Raw genomic sequence first — 20609 nt, forward strand, 5'->3', positions numbered from 1 at the left:
ATAGTATTTGAAAAATTCTACAACATAAATCTTATTAGCTAAACACATAATGACAGGAAAAACACAAATATACAAGAGTACACAAACACATAGCAGAATAACATAGGGGGAAAGGACAGGGTTTGTTTTCAGTGTAACATTTGGTCCTGCAGTATTTTGCAAACAAAACATTTTTTTCTTGGAGATCTCCCTTCGTTCATCATTAGTCCCAAAAAGTCCTATCTATACCTGCTTTCTGTACTTTTTTCGTATAACTTCTCAATGCATTTCTTCCAATTCATCGCAACTCATTCTCTTATATAGTCCACCCCCTCTTAAGCTAACTTAAATCTACTGAGCTCAGATGCTAAACTAAGGGACGAGGCAATGCAGCAACACAAAACAATTAAAACAAACAGCAATGACAAAAAAATGGATATTCGCAAAGCGAGCTACAGTAAATCTAAATTACCAAGCAATGCAACATTACAACTAATATGAGCCAATGTGCAGCAACAAGAAAAATAAATCAGTAGTAAAACTAGCTTAACAGAGTAATACAAAGTGAAATTTAGTAGCACTATGCCTGGCACACAGCAGCAGCAAATGTAATAACTTATATCTAAACATGACAAAGCTCAAGCAGAAAAAATATTACAGTAAAAGTGGCCATGTTTAATACCTATGTCACATCTTAACACTAGAGTGATGCATCACAAAAACTTACTCTGCACGAAAGTTACCAAGTCATTAAAAAATTATTTATGCAATTCCTGTGAAGGGAAATGTCTATTTGTGCTCTCTTTTCTAAGAAAGTATTCTTTACTGGGTCTGTAGACAGAAAATAGTGATATTAGTACATCTATTAAATTTTATAATAACCAATGCTGCAGTGCAGCTAGAAACTAGATATTAAAGAAAATGAGCAAATATGTACAAAGGAAGGCATGAAACATCATTCATTAGCCATATGGCATTTCATAAGATAGTAAAAAAATCTCTCAACTAGAAAGACAGTAGTCATAATCAGGTGTATAGACATAAAAATATTTCTCGTCATTTCATTAGGCATTTCAGTAAATATCATAAATTAAGAGCTCCACAGTGTTATCAGCGTGTCGTATTTGTGATGCTTTCGACAAAGAAATGTCAATAGCGAGGATAATGGCCTCTTTTTTTTCACCTATTGGCTTTCTTTTGTCAGACGACTATCTCTCAGCTGGGCGCCCAAAACGCATTACGTCAAGGTCACTTACCTTTCTAACTGAAATATTTACGACAGCAGTTTCCGCTACAGTGACAGTCTCATATAAAAGTACTTTCACAGGTTGAGAATTTGAGTTACAAATGTGTAGAAAATAAAATCCTATAAATATAACAGTGTCCAAAAAATTTTCGACAGCATTGTAATACATTCACGCATGTACACACATTTCATAATTCTTAAAGTACGATTCTTGGTTCCCAACATCCTTTTCCACAAATCAGAGTCCCTAACCACTACTCCTTATTCCTTACCTTATTATACATATACATACTCGTCGACACTTCTTCAATATTTCATCATAAGAAATACGCAGCACAATCAAATTCCTCATATACGGTAGCATTATCTTATTGATCATATACATATCTCAACAGCATAATACACATCGTCGTCGTAATAATATCATAACATCTCAGTCAATTCTCAAAATCGTCGTAGCTTCCTCCAATAATTTCGAAACCTGCAAAAAAATGCTCTGCTCATTTCAATAGTGTCATCTACATCGAACGTACTTTAAAAGTCATGATTCCATACCAAATACATCATTCAAAGCTCTCATAGTATCACAATGGTTCCGAAAAATATGAAGGGTTCACACAGTACAGACAAAATACAATTTCATAAGTGTGAAGTTATCCAGCTGTGTAATTGGGTAAACATCTGTCACTGACGTAGAAAAAAAAATGTTTGTCTCTCTCAGTTAAATGATCAGATAGCTGTGTAATTCTGTCTTAGAGAAATATGGTACCAATGTGTAAAGTTGGATTAACAAATACCATATTAGCTAAGGCTCCTTGTGCTTTCCAAACACATGATACACAAAGTAAGCGTGTACCCCCCCTGAGGATTAATGTAATTATACCCTCACGTGTTACAGATGACAGCAATAGAATGAAATGTATCACGGAAAACTTTTTTTGTAATTGAAAAATCTTGAAAAATAAATGGTTAAAGTACAAAATTAATCACTCAAATGCGTGTCCTGTAGCGCTAAATGTGCATCTTGCTGTAAGATAATTCTGTGGAAGTGTCGTAGTTATCGTCCTCTGTAAGCAAAGTTCTGCTGAAGTCAGTGTACTTATCATAAACGAAAGTGAAATGCCTTGCGTATAAATGTCGTAGTTATTACATACCTTACCATGATCAAGAAAGTACTATAATGTAACGTATTGTTGTGCTACGGAAAAGGCTGTCTCATTGTAGCTGTACCACAAAAGTTACTACTAAAACATGTTTTACTTTCCAGAATAATACATAAAACTGTGCAGACATAAAACAGAAACACCGCAAAAGCAACGTTGTAAATTGTCACTCATTAGTAGCATCGTGATAGAATCGTGTAGCTGTCACATAAACTAACCACTGTGTCATCTGGTATCTCACAGAAAGTACTTTAAATCCAGAATGTATTTTCAAGTAAACCAAAATGTTGCATTAAAATCTCATTAGCAGTACCAGTATATGTTCTAAGTATGTAAGTCTTATAATCGTTACATAATCGTGCAACTAACAAGCAAGAATGTACACACACAATAACACTGTGTCGTCTGTTCATCATAACAATGCATTCGTAATTCCTGTTTAAATATGTTCTCTTGGTTCTTGACTGGATATTTAACTTCAAACATTGTTGCATGTTAACAGTTTCTTAAGTCTGACAAAGCATACTAGAAATGTGAAGTGAAAAATTTTATAGCAAAGACTAAGTTAAAAAGCAGATTATCTTTGAATAAACGGTTTTACATGTGAAATGTGGTGAAATCCTGTACTCTTCCTAGTACGCAGAGTTTCAACTTCAACGCAATTATCATGAGGTATACGCCGGATTCTGTAAGGTCCATTGTAAACTAGAAAGAATTTGTGACTCAAGTGTTTCTTCTTATGTGATAATGAATGAGCTTTAATGAGAACTTTCTGACCAATGTATAATTTCTTTGCGTTTGCTTTGCCGTGTAGTTTTCTCCTTTTGTCTGCTGCAGATTTTATATTTCTAATAGCCAAATTAAATTATGTCCTTGTGCCGAATTTTACGTGTATTCGGGAAAGGTACAAGCTCTCTGATTCTGTTCGGTGGTTCTTCATTCTTCAGTACAAGAGTAGGTGGTAAAGCAGTGGAGTCATGAGGCATTTCATTCAGCACATTTTGAAATAAGTATAAATATCTGTCCCAATGCTGATGCTTTCTGTGACAATAAAGTCTGCAAAGCTTACTGATTTCTTTCATAATCCGTTCAGACGGGTTACAATGTGGTGAGTACAATGAAATAAAAACAGGTTTGATTTTATGATTCCGAAGCATGCGTGACCAAACAGCAGATGGGAATTGCGGTCCGTTATCTGAAACGACTTTAGCAACGTGGCCAACTTCACGTAAGAAATTTTTAACAAAGGCGTTGGATACAGACCGTCCAGTGGCTTTACGTAACGGAGTGAAAGAAACAAATTTTGAAGTAAGTTCAACAGCGACTAGAACGTACGAAAATCCATTCGATGTTCTGACAAGGGGTCCCAAGAGATCAACAGCAGCAAATTCTTTTAATTTAGAAGGAATGATATGAAACAATGGAGCACGATGTGACATAGTAGATGGTTTCGCCTTTTGACAAGGTTTACAAATAGACAAGACTCTTCGAATTCTCTTTTCCATATTGTTAAAATAACAAGTCGTTCGAAGAATATGATAACATTTTCGTGGACCAAAATGTGCGTAGCTGAAATGAATGTACCAAATGAGCTTATTAACAAAATCGTCTGGAATGCAAAGTACCCATAGCTTGTCATCAACAGTGCAGCGTTTGAAGAGTATGTTGTTTCTAACAAGATAATAATGCCGAATCTGAGTGTGTGTCTTTTCATGCCATTTACTTTTGATGTCTTTCCAAATCGGATCTTTATCTTGCTGATGAGCAATGTCCTCTAAAGATGTGGCGATGAAGTTTTCAAAGGCGACTTTCTGAATGTAAAGAATACTGAAATTTTTCTCGAGGTTGCCTTCTGTGTTACTTTTCTCAAGCCCATCCGGTGCGCGTGACAGTGCGTCCGCAACAATGTTCTCCTTGCCAGGAATGTAGACTATTGTGATGTGGAATTCTTGCAGAAACAATGCCCAATGTTTTAACCTGTCATGATTTAATTTTGAAGACATAATAAATTGTAATGCACGATGATCACTGTATACCTTTACGTGCTTACCAGAAAGAAAGAAACGGAATTTGTTAAACGTCCAAACGATAGCTAAAGCTTCTAATTCAGTAACGGAATAATTTTTTTCAGATTTTGTTAGCAGTCGGCTAGCAAAAGCAATGGTTTTCTGAACAGTAGTGTCATTTTCTGTGGTTTCTTGAAATAAATGGCCACCAAGACCGACTTCAGAAGAATCCATGCTAAGGCAGAAATCTTGTGACAGATCTGGATGAGCTAGTATTGGCGCGTTAAGTAGCGATTCTTTCAAAGAACTGAATTCCAACTGTGCTTGTTCGTCCCAGTTCCAAATAGTATTTTTTCCAATGAGAGAACAAAGATTTGGTGTAACTAGAATTTGCATATTCAGAAAACGACGGTAAAAATTTAAGAGACCTAGAAAACTTCGGACTTGTTTTTTTGTGGAGGGAACTGGAATGGCTCTGATTGCTTCTAACTTTTCAGGATCCGGCTGAATCCCTTCAGAAGAAATAATATGTCCCAAAAACTTCACCTTTGTCCAACCGAACTCAGACTTTCCCAAGTTAACTGTAATTCCAGATTCTGCAATAATATGTAACACGCTGTTGAGGATGCAATTATGTTGTTCCCATGAGGCTTCTGCTGTCAGAATATCGTCCACATATAAGGTGATGTGACGTTTTAAGAACGCAGGTAATATGGAATTTAGCCCACGAATGAACGCTGCCGAAGAAATGTTCAAACCAAAAGGAAGTTTCCGAAATTGATAACAAACGCCGAAACAAAGGAAAGCTGTGTATTTTCTACATTCTGGATGAAGTTCGATCTGATAAAAGCTGGATCTGAGATCAATAGAAGACAACACTTTTACACCATTAAAATTTTGAAGAAGTTCTTCCAACGTTTGCGGCTTGTCTGTTTCAGGAATGATGATAGTATTGATTTGTCTCGAATCTAAGACAAGCCTGATCGATCCATTTTTCTTCTCAACAACATGTAATGGATTGTTGTATGAGCTTACTGCAGGCTCAATAATGCCCTCGTCAAGCATAGACTGTATTTCTGTTCTAACACGGTCCCTATAACGTGCCGGAATTACGTATGGTCTAACACAAAATTTAGTATGCTCACGAACACGAAATTGGTACTGAAATCCCTTGATTGTTCCTGTTTTGTGAGTAAAAACTGTGGAATGTACTTGTAAAATTTCAAAAAGGTCCTGTCTATCAGTGTCATTACAATTCTCAATTGTTTGAATTTTATTCTGAATTAGCTCATTAGTATCAAATGCGCCGTCGATATCATCCCTGTCAGTACTTGCAGAGTGATTGTTAGTGTCAAGTTCCGTCGAAAATTCCGAACTGTTGTCTAACAGGAGGTAAAGCCGATTAATTTCTTCGTCATGGTTTGAGAGCCAGTCTTCAAATTTCAAAGCTACTGACTTACCTTCTTTCTCTAAACTTATTTCAGCATCGTGAAAGTTTAAGATTGCTTTGTATTCATTCAAAAAGTCTACTCCCAATATAATTTCCGTCGACAATAATGGAACAATAAGAAAGTTCATAGAGAAACCGTGGCTTTGACAAAAGAATTCTAAGTTGGTTTGTTGGCGTACATCTACACTTTTTCCCACGATTGCACCTTGTAATTTAATCCTACGTAACGGAAGTGTGGGGCAATCGTTCGATTTGTTGCATTTGCTAAAGGCTGTTTCACTAATTACTGAAATGGGACTGCCAGAGTCAAGTACTGCCGTAAATTTTACGTCATTTACTGTAATGTGAATCACAGGATATGCAATGTTGTTATGTTTTACGTCGTGTTCCTGGAGTAAGATGTCCCTAATGTCTTCCATTTTTACGTAATTACTAGCTACGGCAGCTGTGTCGTCAGTTTCAGAAGTACGTTTTGTGGCTGCCAGCGGTATGAGTCATTGCCTATTGTCTCTTTGTTGGCGCGCGTCGTTATAGGGATTTGGAGACCTAACTTCTACAAATTCACCGTGTCGAGAGGGCCCTGCCCTGTTTGAATTTCGCCAGTTCTGATGCAATTCAGGTCTGTCGTTACGATCATATTGTCTGTCGTCATGTCGGTAGATTCCATAGTTTCTTTCTTGTCGGTCATGTGGTGGAGAATTTCTCCCTGAACTGTAACTGCACGCTGGACCGTTACGTCTAAAGTTATTCTGTTTCCCTTGATAATAATTATTTTGGTTCCATATTGTCTGTTTCTCTGATTGTCTCTGTGATAGTCACTACTGCGGAGAGGTGATCTTTCCCTGTAATTATTACTACTCTGCTAACGGTTATCATACGGGTGGTGTCTGTTTTGGTCACGATTTGTGTTGTGAGAATAGCCTTGTCGTGTCCAGTTATTATTTCTTTCATCGTGGAATTGCGATGGATGTCAGTGTCAATTTCTAATTCTTGTAAGAGTCCCTGAAAAGCTTCAATGTCGTCTTTGCAACGTCCTGCCAAAATAATATGTCGTAAATGCTCAGGTAATTTGATTAAGCAAATGCGGATGAGTTCTGAGGGGCTGTATGGGTTTGACAGGTACTGATTCTTGTGCAACATGTCTTCAAAATATTTCACAAGACTGGAGAATTCAGATTGTTCGAAATGTTTCATCATTATGATGCTATGTTTTACTCGGTCTTGTGTAGCTTGAGACCAATATGCTGAGAAGAATGTATGATAAAATTCTCCTTCACTGTGGCAATCGTGAATGACCGATCGCATTCTTACAGCTGGTTCATTCTCTAAATAGCCACACATAAATTCTAATCTGTGCTCTAATGACCAGTTGGGAGGAAAACAGCGAGAGAATTGATGAAGCCACGCTTGTGGATGAATGTCGTTGCAGGAATTCTTAAATGTTTTGAATTTACGTGTATAATAAACAGTTTATAGTCAAAATCATCATGTCGGCGAGTCGCATATCGGTCATTGTTACGTCGTGTCGGCGGTTCCATCTCAAAATTCGGTGCACCTTGCCAATTTCATTCATAATTTCCGAAATGCCCTGTGTTATTATTTTGTGACTTTTCCGTATTTCTAAGTTCCTCTTCCCGTGTTGGAGCGCGAGTGTCCTCTGAAATATGTAATTCTTGTATTACTTGTGCCAACTGATCTTGTACTTCCCGAATTTCTCTTTTGTACTGTAAATTGATTTGATTTTGATTTTCTTTGACTTTTCTAATTTGTTCATACTCTTCAGTGTCAGTGAAGGCTACAGGTCTTGTGTTATTCAGATCATCATCTACCTTTGTAGATAAATTATTTAGCTGATCAGAACGTTCGACTACTTTCTCTGATAATGAACTAATTTCCTCCATGTGTCTTTCTGAATCAGTTTTCAGAGTATCTACTGTGTCCTTTAAGTTTTCCTGAGTTTTTGCAAGTTGCGTAACCGAATCGGTAGATGCAACTGAGTCAATTTTAGCTTGCAAGGTCTCATGATTTTCATGAACAATAGTTTGCAGTTCTTTTATGGCTGCTTCGTGATTCTGTAATGCATGTTCATGCCGCGAAAAAATAGGTTGAAAATGCTCACAAATTTGTGTTTTTATGTCATTACAGACTTTTTGACATTTCGATTCAATGTTATGTAACTCAGTAGTTAAATCTTCACGTGTTTGTTCAAGCGTGGTGGCTAACTTCCGAAGATTTTGTTCCATTGTGTCTAACTTTTGAAGCTTTTGTCCCATTTGTTGCATTAATTGTAATAACAATGCACTGGTATCTGAAACATGTTCATCAGTGCTTTTCGGCAGTGAATTTGCACCGGCAACATTCACATTTTGACAAGCGGAAAATGTGTCTTGAGTCATTTGAGAAAACGGTGAGAACCCAAAACCTGAGTCTACAGTATTTGCAATATTGTGTTCTGTCTTTCCCGATTCCTGAGGCGAGCTGTTGCCGACCAATCGATCGATAATGCTTCCCTGTTCACTACCTGTTTCACTGTCTACACCATTATTTGACGCCCGCTCCATTTCCCTATGCATAGTTACCAAATTACTACTTTGAATGTCTGTTAATTCATTACACAGTGGTGCTGGTAAGCTACGCTCGTCGTCACAATTATTGCTCAGTTTACTTTGGAGCCTGGTGTTACGTTTTTCACACGCCATTATTGTCACAATATTTCACACGATAACACAGAAAAGCACAATTTGAAGAGCAAAAATAAGAGAACACACTAACATAGCGCTGAAAATAATATCTAGTTAATTGCAAGCGCAGCTGCGAAATACTTGGTGCAAATCTACATGCATGCCACAACTGTTTTACTGTACAACAGTGAACGACTGCAACTACAAAGGAGATTCTCTCTACAATTACGCGCTAGCAATAAACAAAAGCTACGCTAATTACACAAACTACAAGAAAAAATCAGAAGACTCCAGTGAGGTATCCTGGGCTAAGGGTCGACATATGAAACGTCCCCTTAGAAAAATAATATAAGACTGTGCTTATCCTGGCACACAATATTTTTAGCGCAACGCAGTCTGACTCTCAAAAACCCCTACAAAAGAATGGCCCTGACTAACATTAACCTATACCTTTCACAAATCACTTACCTCACCAAAAATCTTCGTTACTCAAGCTACAGCAATACAGCGAGCGCCACTACTGCCAGCTAAATAAAAGATTCAAACTACTAAAGGTACTTACTACTGATAGGCATAGTTAGCAAATGAAAGATTTTGATAGAGAACAAACAATGTATTTACCTTAATAGTGTTCAAAAGTCATAATATACATAGCAGTTCATGACATCCAGTCTTACAAATTTCAAAACTCCGCCATTTCTCTCCCCACATCCACCACTGCTGGCGGCTCACCTCCAACTACGCAACGCTACGCGCTGTTAACATCCATCTGCCCAACACTACAATGGCAGACAACAATGCAAACCAGCCACAGACTGCACACAGCACAGCCAGTGATTTTCATACAGAGGTGGCGTTACCAATAAAAAACCTAAACAGCCTACTTACACATGCTGACCTTAGTTTCCAGTCTGCACGGCCACATTCCGGTCCAGCCCACTGAAAGAAAAGTATCTATTTTCCATTTCTTTGCGGGATCAGGACTATGACTTCAGTAAAAGTTTGAAGTTCCAATCAAGATTTAATTTTTTTATTATAGTTTCTCACAAACAACATTTAAAATTGCGTTATGTTCAATTGAAAACAAGTCTTTCTAATCTAGCAGTACCTTTAGCAGTTCGGAGGCGACCTCTTCGGTAACTTCCTACCAGATTGTTTTTCGCCATGACTAACATTACTCAATTGAAAGTTCGCAATAAATGTTCAAAAATTAATGCTCGCCATAAAAGTGGAAATTAATTTACCAGTTGCCACGTGGAATTCAATTTCACACGGACGGCACACTAACAGTTATTTTACCGAATTCTAAACGATCCAGGACGGTGTGCAGTCCTCGCGAGTTCACTATCCGTTTACACTGCCAAATACGCCAGAACACCCATTTGGAAAAATAGAACAAACTGTCAAAGTACTCCACCGACTAAATGAAGCAAACAAAGTGGATTTACTTGAAGAACTGGAGATATATTCACATTACAGAAAATGTGAAGATAAAGAATTAAATGAAAAACTTGAAAGTGACTCAGTGATTTTCTTCAGATGTTTCGATAATATACTTAAATAAAAATAGTAAAACATAGAAACAAGCACAATTGTAAAATAAATATAAGTAATTTATGAGCCATATTGTTAAGATAAATAACCTCTGTACAAAAACATATAATCTCTGAAAGACCTATAATTTTATCTCCGTGGACTACCTGTAAGAAGATCTTTACAACTGTTTTGTTTACATGAGATATTTTCTATGTGTAAAGTGTACAACAAGTTGTATGTGATGTTTAGTGTGTGTGAGACTGTGAACAAATGGACCATTAGAAAACTGTAAGTACAAATTCTTCTAAATTTCGCCACTAACTTCTCAAAAAGAATTGATACCGAACTAAAAATTCGCGTGTTTCTTATATATTGCAGTAAAAGTCAACGAAATGAAGCAGACTCACACACACTGACAACATCAAAAGAAATGGCTTAATACACAAAAAAGCACTTGAAAATGGGAATTATTTCTCGAAACGTGTCGTGCGAAAAGTAAAATAAAGAAAAATCGTGACTGGTAGCAGAATATTTATTTATTAATAAAAAAACCTATTGCTTCTACAGTCGCAGGCTTTCAAAAACCATTTATAATGGATCAAATCAAATCAGATGTGAATAACTATAGTGGAATCTCCCTCCTACCGGTCGCCTACAAAATCCTATGAGGCTGTCTCTTGAGAAGAACACAGAAACAATCAGAACCTAAATTAGGAGAATATCAAGCAGGATGCAGACTGAACAGGACAGGCCCAAAACAAATTTTTAACTTCGAAATCACACTCAGAATGCGAACACTCAGACAAACTATTCTAGTACATACATCGGTAGAATCAAAAAAAGAGCACAACTCGATAGATAGGTTCTCACTATTCCAAATTTAAGGAGAGAGGGGATTAGATCACAAAAATGAGAACTCATAAAACAAACACTAAATGGCACGAAATCTAAAGCAAAATTTATGGAGGAACTCTCAGAACCCTTCGACGTTCAAACAAGTGTGAGGCAAGAAGATGGACTTTTTCTTAGACTGTTCGACGTCGTCTTAGACAAGACTAGGGAAGAACGGGAAAAAGAACTCAAGAAACGTAGGTTTTGTAAGCCAATACTACCGGGCTCTCCCAAAGCTAAACTCTACGTACCTTGCCTCGCGTTTGCGGACGCCCTGGTGATATTTACGGAGGACGAAGAGACTGCTGTCGAACAGCTCAAGGCATTTAAAGAAGTGCAGATAAAGTAGGGTAACAAATCTCTTTAGAGTTAACTCAATTATTATGTTGAGGGGCAGGAATTGCGAGCCTGAAAAAAAAAAAAAAAAAAAAAAAAAAACGGTACAATCTGCAGGGTCCCGTACTTTTAAATACCTCTGAGAATTTATCAGACCGGCATCAAAATCGCCTTCAAAACGACAAAAAGGCTGTTATGGTTAGGCCGAAAATCTCTACAACAAAATATCCATGTCAAGACAAAAAAAATTCGGCACTACAACACAGTCATAAAATCAATAGTCCATTAAACAATTGAAACACTTAACAGGAAAAACAACTTGATGAAATCAAAAAGAAGAGAGAAAGCTCATTAGGAAAATTTTAGACGGTTACTGGCTACAATCAACCAAAACAACAGAAAATTTTCAAATAATTACACTGGCGGTAAGTAAAGGCGAATGAAATTCTTTGGTCATCTCAACAGCCTAACAGGAAAGCGACTGACAAGAGGGATCGTAGACCATGTAACATTATTTAAGAACTCAACACTTCGGCTGAACAAAACTCGAAAATACCTGAAAAAGACAAAAATGAGACCAGCGGACACTTTAGAAAGAGACAGCTCCAGACGCAAAGTAGTCAACTGGGAAGTTTCATCATAACAACCAAAATGAAAACAGTAAACTCTAAAGGGATCAGAAGAACGCAAGAAAGCCTTCTCGGAAAGAATGAAAGCCTACTGGAGTAACAAGAACCTAAGGAAAATCTGACTGAGTCATTTCAAAAATGGCTCTGAGCACTATGGGGCTTAACATCTGAGGTCATCAGTCCCCTAGAAGTTAGAACTACTTAAACTTAACTAACCTAAGGATATCACACACATCCATGCCCGAGGTAGGATTCTAACCTGCGACCGTAGCAGTCGCGCGGTTCCGGACTGAAGCGCCTAGAACCGCTCGGTCACCGCAACCGGCTGATTTATTTTCTTAACGTCATTTAATAATAATGAAAGTGAAAATATATGGAATTTATTATACTATTATTATGATACGAAACACAGTTTATGTTGTTATTAGAATAATATTATTATTGTATACATAGTATGAAATTTGTTGAAAGACAGATTATTACAAAAATAATGGGGGCAATAAAAACAACAGAGCGTTGGAAAAGAAGTAATGAGGAGACCTATAAAAATATAAAGAAAGAAAATATCAGGATCAATAGCAAACCGGCGGTTAATCTTCTTCTAACTCTCCTACCAAATAAATGAGAACAGGCTAAAGGAACAAATGTTCCTGTATTTCTGGGAAAACAAATCAGCAATTATATCAGTTGCAGAAGTAAGAGAACAGGAAAAAAGCAATGTCAAAGAATTGGAATCAAAAGAGGGAAACTGCTCTAAGAACAAAATACTAAATTGAGAACGCTTCCAAGGCAGAAAAAATAAGAAATCAGGAACAGTCTGGACGGAAGAAAGGAGAAGACACGATGTACAGAAGATGGAGTAATCGAAAAATAGGATGCGACACGGAAAAGAGAAACTGAAGTTATTACGTGATCCCAGTCGGTCAATCCGAAGATTAAAAAAGTAAAACGTAAAAAACGTTTTAAAAATGTTGGAATGTTGACTGGAACTGCAAAGTAGTGACAGCTTAAATGTAATGCTGACTTGAATGAATGGCTCGAATTACATAGTAAGATAAGAAGTTATTAGTTGCACGCGCCAGGTTTTGAGGTATTTAATGTAACATCATAGTTGTTCTCGATCCAGATTCCCCTATCTTTCTCATCTTCTGCCTATAAATTTATGTCTGACAATATCTCCTCTAATTCCCACTTCCTATGTTGTTTTCTTCAGAACAGCTGCAGCGCACAAAATCCACTCGTTGAAAGAGTAACAACGTTGTAAATTTCGTTAAGCCACAGAATCCACAGCCTTGGTGACCACGCAATTATAGTGATTTCTTGTTCTGTATCCCCTAGTATTCTCCTTGAACTTACGCTGTTGGTCCAGATGCGTCATTACGTCGGCGAGCGAAAGCGAAGAGCGAAGCGTGTGAGTGGGACCGACGGGTGGGGGGCTGTGACGTCACTCCGCATTGACACACTTGGCGCCGCGCCGGTGGAACTTGGCACGCGTGGAGCATGCGTAGAAGTGGGGGCAGCCACGTACGTCGATACTCGCAACCGTATCATATACCGCCTGTAGTCAGGATGGCCGAGCGGTCTAAGGCGCTGCGTTCAGGTCGCAGTCCACTTCTGTGGGCGTGGGTTCGAATCCCACTTCTGACAAATATTTTCAACCGTCGTGTCACGCACAGTGAAGATATAATTCACATGATATAACAGAACTAAGAATTATGTCATACTTTCTCTCTTTTTGCTGGCTTTCGAAATACACATGTTGGAATTCTTATTCAATCAGGTTACTACTTCCCCAATACAACAGTTTCCAAAGATTGAGTGGACTGAGATTTGGAAAAACATTAGTTCTAATGTGCTCACGTCTAATATAAAAACGTCATGGTACAAGACAATTAACAACATAGTTAGCAAAAATGAAAGACTGCGCGCAATCGGACTCTGTGAAACAAATTTATGTCAAAAATGCCATCTAGTTGACACAATAACTCATAGATATACTTGCAGTGGTCACATGAATAGTTGGAAGTGGATCCGGGAGCAAATAGCTCTGATTACAAGAACATCCCCTGAGTATATATCGCTGTCATTGATACACAAGCCTGAAGCACGCTATTTCCCAGAAGCAAAAAATAACGCTGTGTACTGGTTGCTGGGAAATTTTGGTAATTACGCCCTTAACAAATTAGGATCCGATAGCATCATAGAGTTCAAGGTACACATGCTGTGTGAATTCGACAAAATTAGAAGGTACTCGAATCACAAGAAAAAGTTCGGTAATATGTTAAAAACTGTATTTGAAAGAATCGGCATTGGTTAATATAAAAAAGAAAACTGTGTTGGCAGTAATGTATTGCAGTTACCTTAAGGATATTATTCAAAATTTTACAGTATAATTTTGGTGTGTGCTTTTTCTACTTCAGAGAGCAGTACAGAACTAAGCTAATGTACAGAACTTATGTGCCAGTGACATTGTGTGTCTAAAAGTGTCAAAACACAAAAGATTAAAGGTGCATTATTGACTTATATTAGAAATCTGCAAATAGACAGTTTTTATGGAAAGGTCCTTATCGATTGGTTAAAACCATAAGATTCTATCCGATAATGTAATATTTAATGGCTGGCACATTGCCCTGTTCATTTTTGCACTGTGATGTGTAAGTCAGGTTGGCAGTGAAAGACTTATTATATAGGTCTGATCATTTCAGATACTTAACATTCAATTAATGTCCAGAAAGTGTAGTTGGAAGGCTAGTCAATTTTATTATATATCTCCTTTCCGCCAGTCTCAAGTATTTCAGAAATTGTCTAATATCATTATTAAATTGTTTTATTTTTAAAATTATCCCACTAACTTGCTGATATCCATCATAAAGAGCTATTTATGCGTCTGTAAAGACTGGAGCTCATGTAATTCAAAGTGCAGATGTTATTTCTTCATGTTCAAGTTTGAATGTCTTCAAAAAAACTTTTCTTGATGTTTAACTTAATTCCTTCTGGTAATTCAGGGAGCAACACAATCTTCTGTTGTCTTTCTTTAACATCAGCATAACTGAAATGATCAAATGGTTTTTGTTTAAATAACTTCATGTATAACAAGTGTCTATGGTTAGTACATGAACCTAGTATGTATATGGAATGTGTAACATTGATTTTTTTTTAATCAATGTTTTTGTATTTAAAAAAAAGCGGTCTAAGGCGCTGCGTTCAGGTCGCAGTCCACTTCTGTGGGCGTGGGTTCGAATTCCACTTCTGACAAATGTTTTCAACCGTCGTGTCACGCACAGTGAAGATATAATTCACATGATAGAACAGAACTAAGAATTATGTCATACTTTCTCTCTTTTTGCTGGATTTCAAAATACACATGTTGGAATCCTTATCCAATCAGGTTACTACTTCCCACATACCAGCTGTTGCCCTGTAACTTTTTGTATTGTTTTGTTGGTATCATTCTGCTGGAATCATTTACAACTTACACATCTTCAACACGTATAATACTGCGTACATAAAGGCATACTTAAAATCAAAGTTTTCTGTTCACCGACAGAAAGTCTAGTTTTAGTTTACAATTTTGTCCTTTTTTAAATCAATTTACAGACAACAGAATGAAGGGGGGGGGGGGGGGAAGGGGAGGCGAAAAAGTATTTGAGGAATCCCATTTTATGCAGCCGTTCTGCATTTGTTTTTAACAAAGATAAGAGATGTCCTCCTGCAATTTCATATAGACAGTAGTCGTATATGCTAATGGAAAAGTATCTATATTACTCCTTCGCTTTTAAGATATGTGAAGTGTTCTTCGTTGTTAGGGAGAAAAAGAGAGAGCAGTAAAACAGAAATCCGAGAATTAAAAACTGCGTCTGACAACAATTGCAGATCGAAGGGTGGAAACCTTTTATTGAAAGTGGACAAAGGACAATTAACTCAGGATGCACGTCCGCGAAAAACGAGAAATAAAAAAATATTTGTTTTCTGCTGTAGAGTATAATAACGGCAATGAAAATTTGTTCCAGATGTGGACTCGAACCTAGATTTCCCGTTTCATGCGACTGGTCGCCTTAACAGGTTCGGCTATCCGTGCACGAATCACGGCCAGACCCAAATTTCAGTACGTCGTCGTCCATGTGTCTTAACCTGGCCTTGTACATTGTGTATATTCCCGTCCAGGAAGGATGTACACTCCTGGAAATTGTAATAAGAACACCGTGAATTCATTGTCCCAGGAAGGGGAAACTTTATTGACACATTCCTGGGGTCAGATACATCACATGATCACACTGACAGAACCACAGGCACATAGACACAGGCAACAGAGTATGCACAATGTCGCCACTAGTACAGTGTATATCCACCTTTCGCAGCAATGCAGGCTGCTATTCTCCCATGGAGACGATCGTAGAGATGCTGGATGTAGTCCTGTGGAACGGCTTGCCATGCCATTTCCACCTGGCGCCTCAGTTGGACCAGCGTTCGTGCTGGACGTGCAGACCGCGTGAGACGACGCTTCATCCAGTCCCAAACATGCTCAATGGGGGACAGATCCGGAGATCTCGCTGGCCAGGGTAGTTGACTTACATCTTCTAGAGCACGTTGGGTGGCACGGGATACATGCGGACGTGCATTGTCCTGTTGGAACAGCAAGTTCCCTTGCCGGTCTAGGAATGGTAGAACGATGGGTTCGATGATGGTTTGGATGTACCGTGCACTATTCAGTGTCCCCTCGACGATCACCAGTGGTGTACGGCCAGTGTAGGAGATCGCTCCCCACACCATGATGCCGGGTGTTGGCCCTGTGTGCCTCGGTCGTATGCAGTCCTGATTGTGGCGCTCACCTGCACGGCGCCAAAAACGCATACGACCATCATTGGCACCAAGGCAGAAGCGACTCTCATCGCTGAAGACGACACGTCTCCATTCGTCCCTCCATTCACGCCTGTCGCGACACCACTGGAGGCGGGCTGCACGATGTTGGGGCGTGAGCGGAAGACGGCCTAACGGTGTGCGGGACCGTAGCCCAGCTTCATGGAGACGGTTGCGAATGGTCCTCGCCGATACCCCAGGAGCAACAGTGTCCCTAATTTGCTGGGAAGTGGCGGTGCGGTCCCCTACGGCACTGCGTAGGATCCTACGGTCTTGGCGTGCATCCGTGCGTCGCTGCGGTCCGGTCCCAGGTCGACGGGCACGTGCACCTTCCGCCGACCACTGGCGACAACATCGATGTACTGTGGAGACCTCACGCCCCACGTGTTGAGCAATTCGGCGGTACGTCCACCCGGCCTCCCGCATGCCCACTATACGCCCTCGCTCAAAGTCCGTCAACTGCACATACGGTTCACGTTCACGCTGTCGCGGCATGCTACCAGTGTTAAAGACTGCGATGGAGCTCCGTATGCCACGGCAAACTGGCTGACACTGACGGCGGCGGTGCACAAATGCTGCGCAGCTAGCGCCATTCGACGGCCAACACCGCGGTTCCTGGTGTGTCCGCTGTGCCGTGCGTGTGATCATTGCTTGTACAGCCCTCTCGCAGTGTCCGGAGCAAGTATGGTGGGTCTGACACACCGGTGTCAATGTGTTCTTTTTTCCATTTCCAGGAGTGTATTTATTGAGTCGAGAACTTGGTATTGGCGAATAAATAGAAATAGCGGAAGTGTGGTGCAATTTTCCTTCGACAGTAGTGCATGTCCGTAGGAACAATGCATCGTACATCTTAATAACACAGGCACTGCTATTTCGTAAAATTAATAAGCACAGACTCCGTATATTTTGCCTGATAAAAGGGCAGCTTTCTTGGACAAATTCTTCGCATTCTCTTATGAACAAACCCAACTTTTGATAGCTATAGTTGGGACTATAAGACAAAAAAGATAAAAGGTAGTACACATGTTTCAGCAACACACATAGCTCTTTAAGTAATACCCTTAAAACTTTCGCAGAATTTAAGTAAGGACAAAAGCGACTGACGAGAAACAGTTACTGAGATCAGGTAATGAAGAGGATGCTGTCAAAAACCTCCATTGCCTACTGATTATATCGTGATGAAAGTGTATATAAGTAACTTCGTTTCCTCATTTGGAGGCGATTCGAGGCCTGGACGTTTCATTGACAGTTGATAACTGGAAGCGAGTGATATATATGCATGATATATGTATATGTACATATATGTATCTGCTCCAAGATAATATTAATATTTTTTCTGTTCTCCGACCTTACCTTTCTCGTTCTAGACGTTTCCTTACCTTCCTGTTAACAGAACTTCGATAACCTGGTGACCTCCATCCTGTTAACAGAACGGAGCTTACCAAGCTAGTGAAATAGTTGCTTCAGAAGTGAGTGTTAGATCCACTGAACGTTGTGAGCAAAAAGAAATTGAGAAAAGAAAACTCAACTGTTTTGAGAAATAATCGTCTAAAAGAAAGGAACAAACAAAATACGTTATAGAAACTACTGATGTGCCTTTGCATGATGCTAGAAGTCATGTACATCAAATGAGACTGCACTATCGACGTAATCCACTAGACAAATGTACTGTAGTACTCTTTAAAATTCAAAATTAAACGTTATATTTTATATTGTCAATTAGCACCTCATTTGCTGTATGATTCCGAGCATCATACAAATGTGTTAAATGTTTGTCTCATCTGGATTATTTCTTACTTTTAGACAAATAATTGTACAAAATATATGGCCATATTTATTTCTTCCAACTTTTTTGTGTAATTTTTTTTACTGACAGTTAAATATCATACCAGCGGAACTTTTTAAAGGCAGAATAGCTAGGCCTTGAAGAGAAGTTCTTAACACTTCATTTATATAGCTAGTAGCACACGTTCGCGCAGTTTCCAATTTTCTCTCAATTCACTATGTTTATTTATTTATTTCATTACCATGATTGCTTTGAAGCAAACAATCTTTTTTTAAAAAACTAGACTTCATGCTGCTCTTCATCGAACGCGAGAACCGTGTGGGATTTTGCCAGTGTGTACACAGGTACGCCAAGGCGAATAACCCGCGAATCAGTGGGCGGGAGCACAGACGGTCATACGATTTCAGTTACATCCTTCACTTGGGTGTAAACAAACTGTATGTGCAAATCGTGCGACAAAATCTACCATCTGGAGGGTTCAGATGGCTGTCCAGAAAGGAAATCGACGGACTGAAGGAAGAAGACACCCTCGGTGTGGCCTAAGATGCTGGTGAAGGATATGTTCTTGGAAGTAGAACTGGAATATCACACCCATCTGTACGACGAGCCCGGTGACTTGTGTTTGTGCTCGTAGCGCCTAGTCCTGCGAAACGGTTCCATACCGAAACTGCTGACAACTCTGGAGGACACACATAATTCACTACAGAGACCTCTATCATTGTCTGAGGTTGGGGATAAACATTGTTAAAATCACCCGTGGAATCTCCTGCAAGCAGCGTTCCCAGTTGAAGGAGTACATTGATTTAAATAACGAACAGAGTGCTCTGGCGACGAGCGATTTTGAAAAAGACTTTTACAAATGATGAATAATTCTATTCTCGGAAAAACCGTGAAGAATATTAGAGAATACCGCGAAGTTCATTTACTCTACCGGTAGAATAGGCCAAATTTAAAACGGACCTCTTTCTTTAATGAATAGTTAGTTAGTGAGGAGATGAGTAAGGTTTCAGTGCAGCTCACGAAACCTGTCTATATCGGTGTGTGTGTTTTCGACCACTTCAGACTCCACATGTACCTCTTTCACTATGACTTTGCTAAGCGAAAATTCTCCGATCTCAAGTTACTGTATATGGATACAATCAGTTTCATCTACTGGTTGAAAGGCTGAGATCCATATGAAGTAATTACGTACAGTCACAAAGATTACGACACGCCTGATTACGCAGCGGAGACTTCTTTAGAGATAACACCTCCGAGCAAAAACGTTGAAAGCTGAGTTTGTGTGGCTGAGATCCGAGATACAGGTGCCACCCAGAGGTGGGTTAAGTTTGTGCCTCAAAGGCTCCAACGATCGAAGATTATAAGAGGCGCCTTATTGAGGGCGTTGTCGCAGCTTCACACGTGGTGCACTAGGTAATCTTTGTATCGAGAGGTCATGAAATATAGAGTACACTGCAACTGTAAATAGGGTTGTCCCGTCACGATGACACACGGTTCATCTGTGGGAACGGGATCGGGATACTCCCAGACTCATATTATTCACTGGAGTGACTGAGTGTGTGATTCTGTAAATAATTGGTGTGTATAAGTGGAATTAGTTTGACGAAACGTTTGTCGGAGTTATATAGGGTGGTCGGAAATTCCCGTTACAGATTTCTAGGACTTGTAGAGGGGAGTGAGTACATCGCATTTTGAATAGGAATCCATGTCCGGAAACATCATCCAACGAGACTACAGAGCGTCAAAGTTATAGGCGCGGTCGTCTGTAAATGTACGTATACACGGGGTCCACAGGAGCATTTTGCGGCTGGTTATTTATACCCTGTTTTTTTCTTTTATTTTATTTTTTCTTAGTGTAGAGTATTAGTTTAGGTTGTCAACTTTTGATAGGGAGTATTTTGGGACATCGCGTTGTGGACTAAGTTCTAATCATTGCTGTCTTTCTTGTTATCCTTTTACAGTTGTGCCAGTATTTATGGCATAATGTTATGTGACCCCTTTTTGTAAAGCTGAAGCTATTCCAAGGAGCAGATGATTTTACCATGTGCT

General features: G+C 39.1%; 1 non-coding gene across 1 annotated transcript; it reads left to right on the forward strand.

Moving 5' to 3' along the window:
- The first annotated feature begins 13480 nt into the window (after positions 1-13480).
- On the forward strand, positions 13481-13564 carry Trnal-cag (transfer RNA leucine (anticodon CAG)). The gene has a single exon. It is a non-coding gene; the product is annotated as a tRNA-Leu (tRNA).
- The last annotated feature ends 7045 nt before the right edge of the window (positions 13565-20609 follow it).

This window comes from Schistocerca serialis, chromosome 2 (assembly GCF_023864345.2).
Source record: "Schistocerca serialis cubense isolate TAMUIC-IGC-003099 chromosome 2, iqSchSeri2.2, whole genome shotgun sequence".
Lineage (NCBI taxonomy): Eukaryota > Metazoa > Arthropoda > Insecta > Orthoptera > Acrididae > Schistocerca > Schistocerca serialis.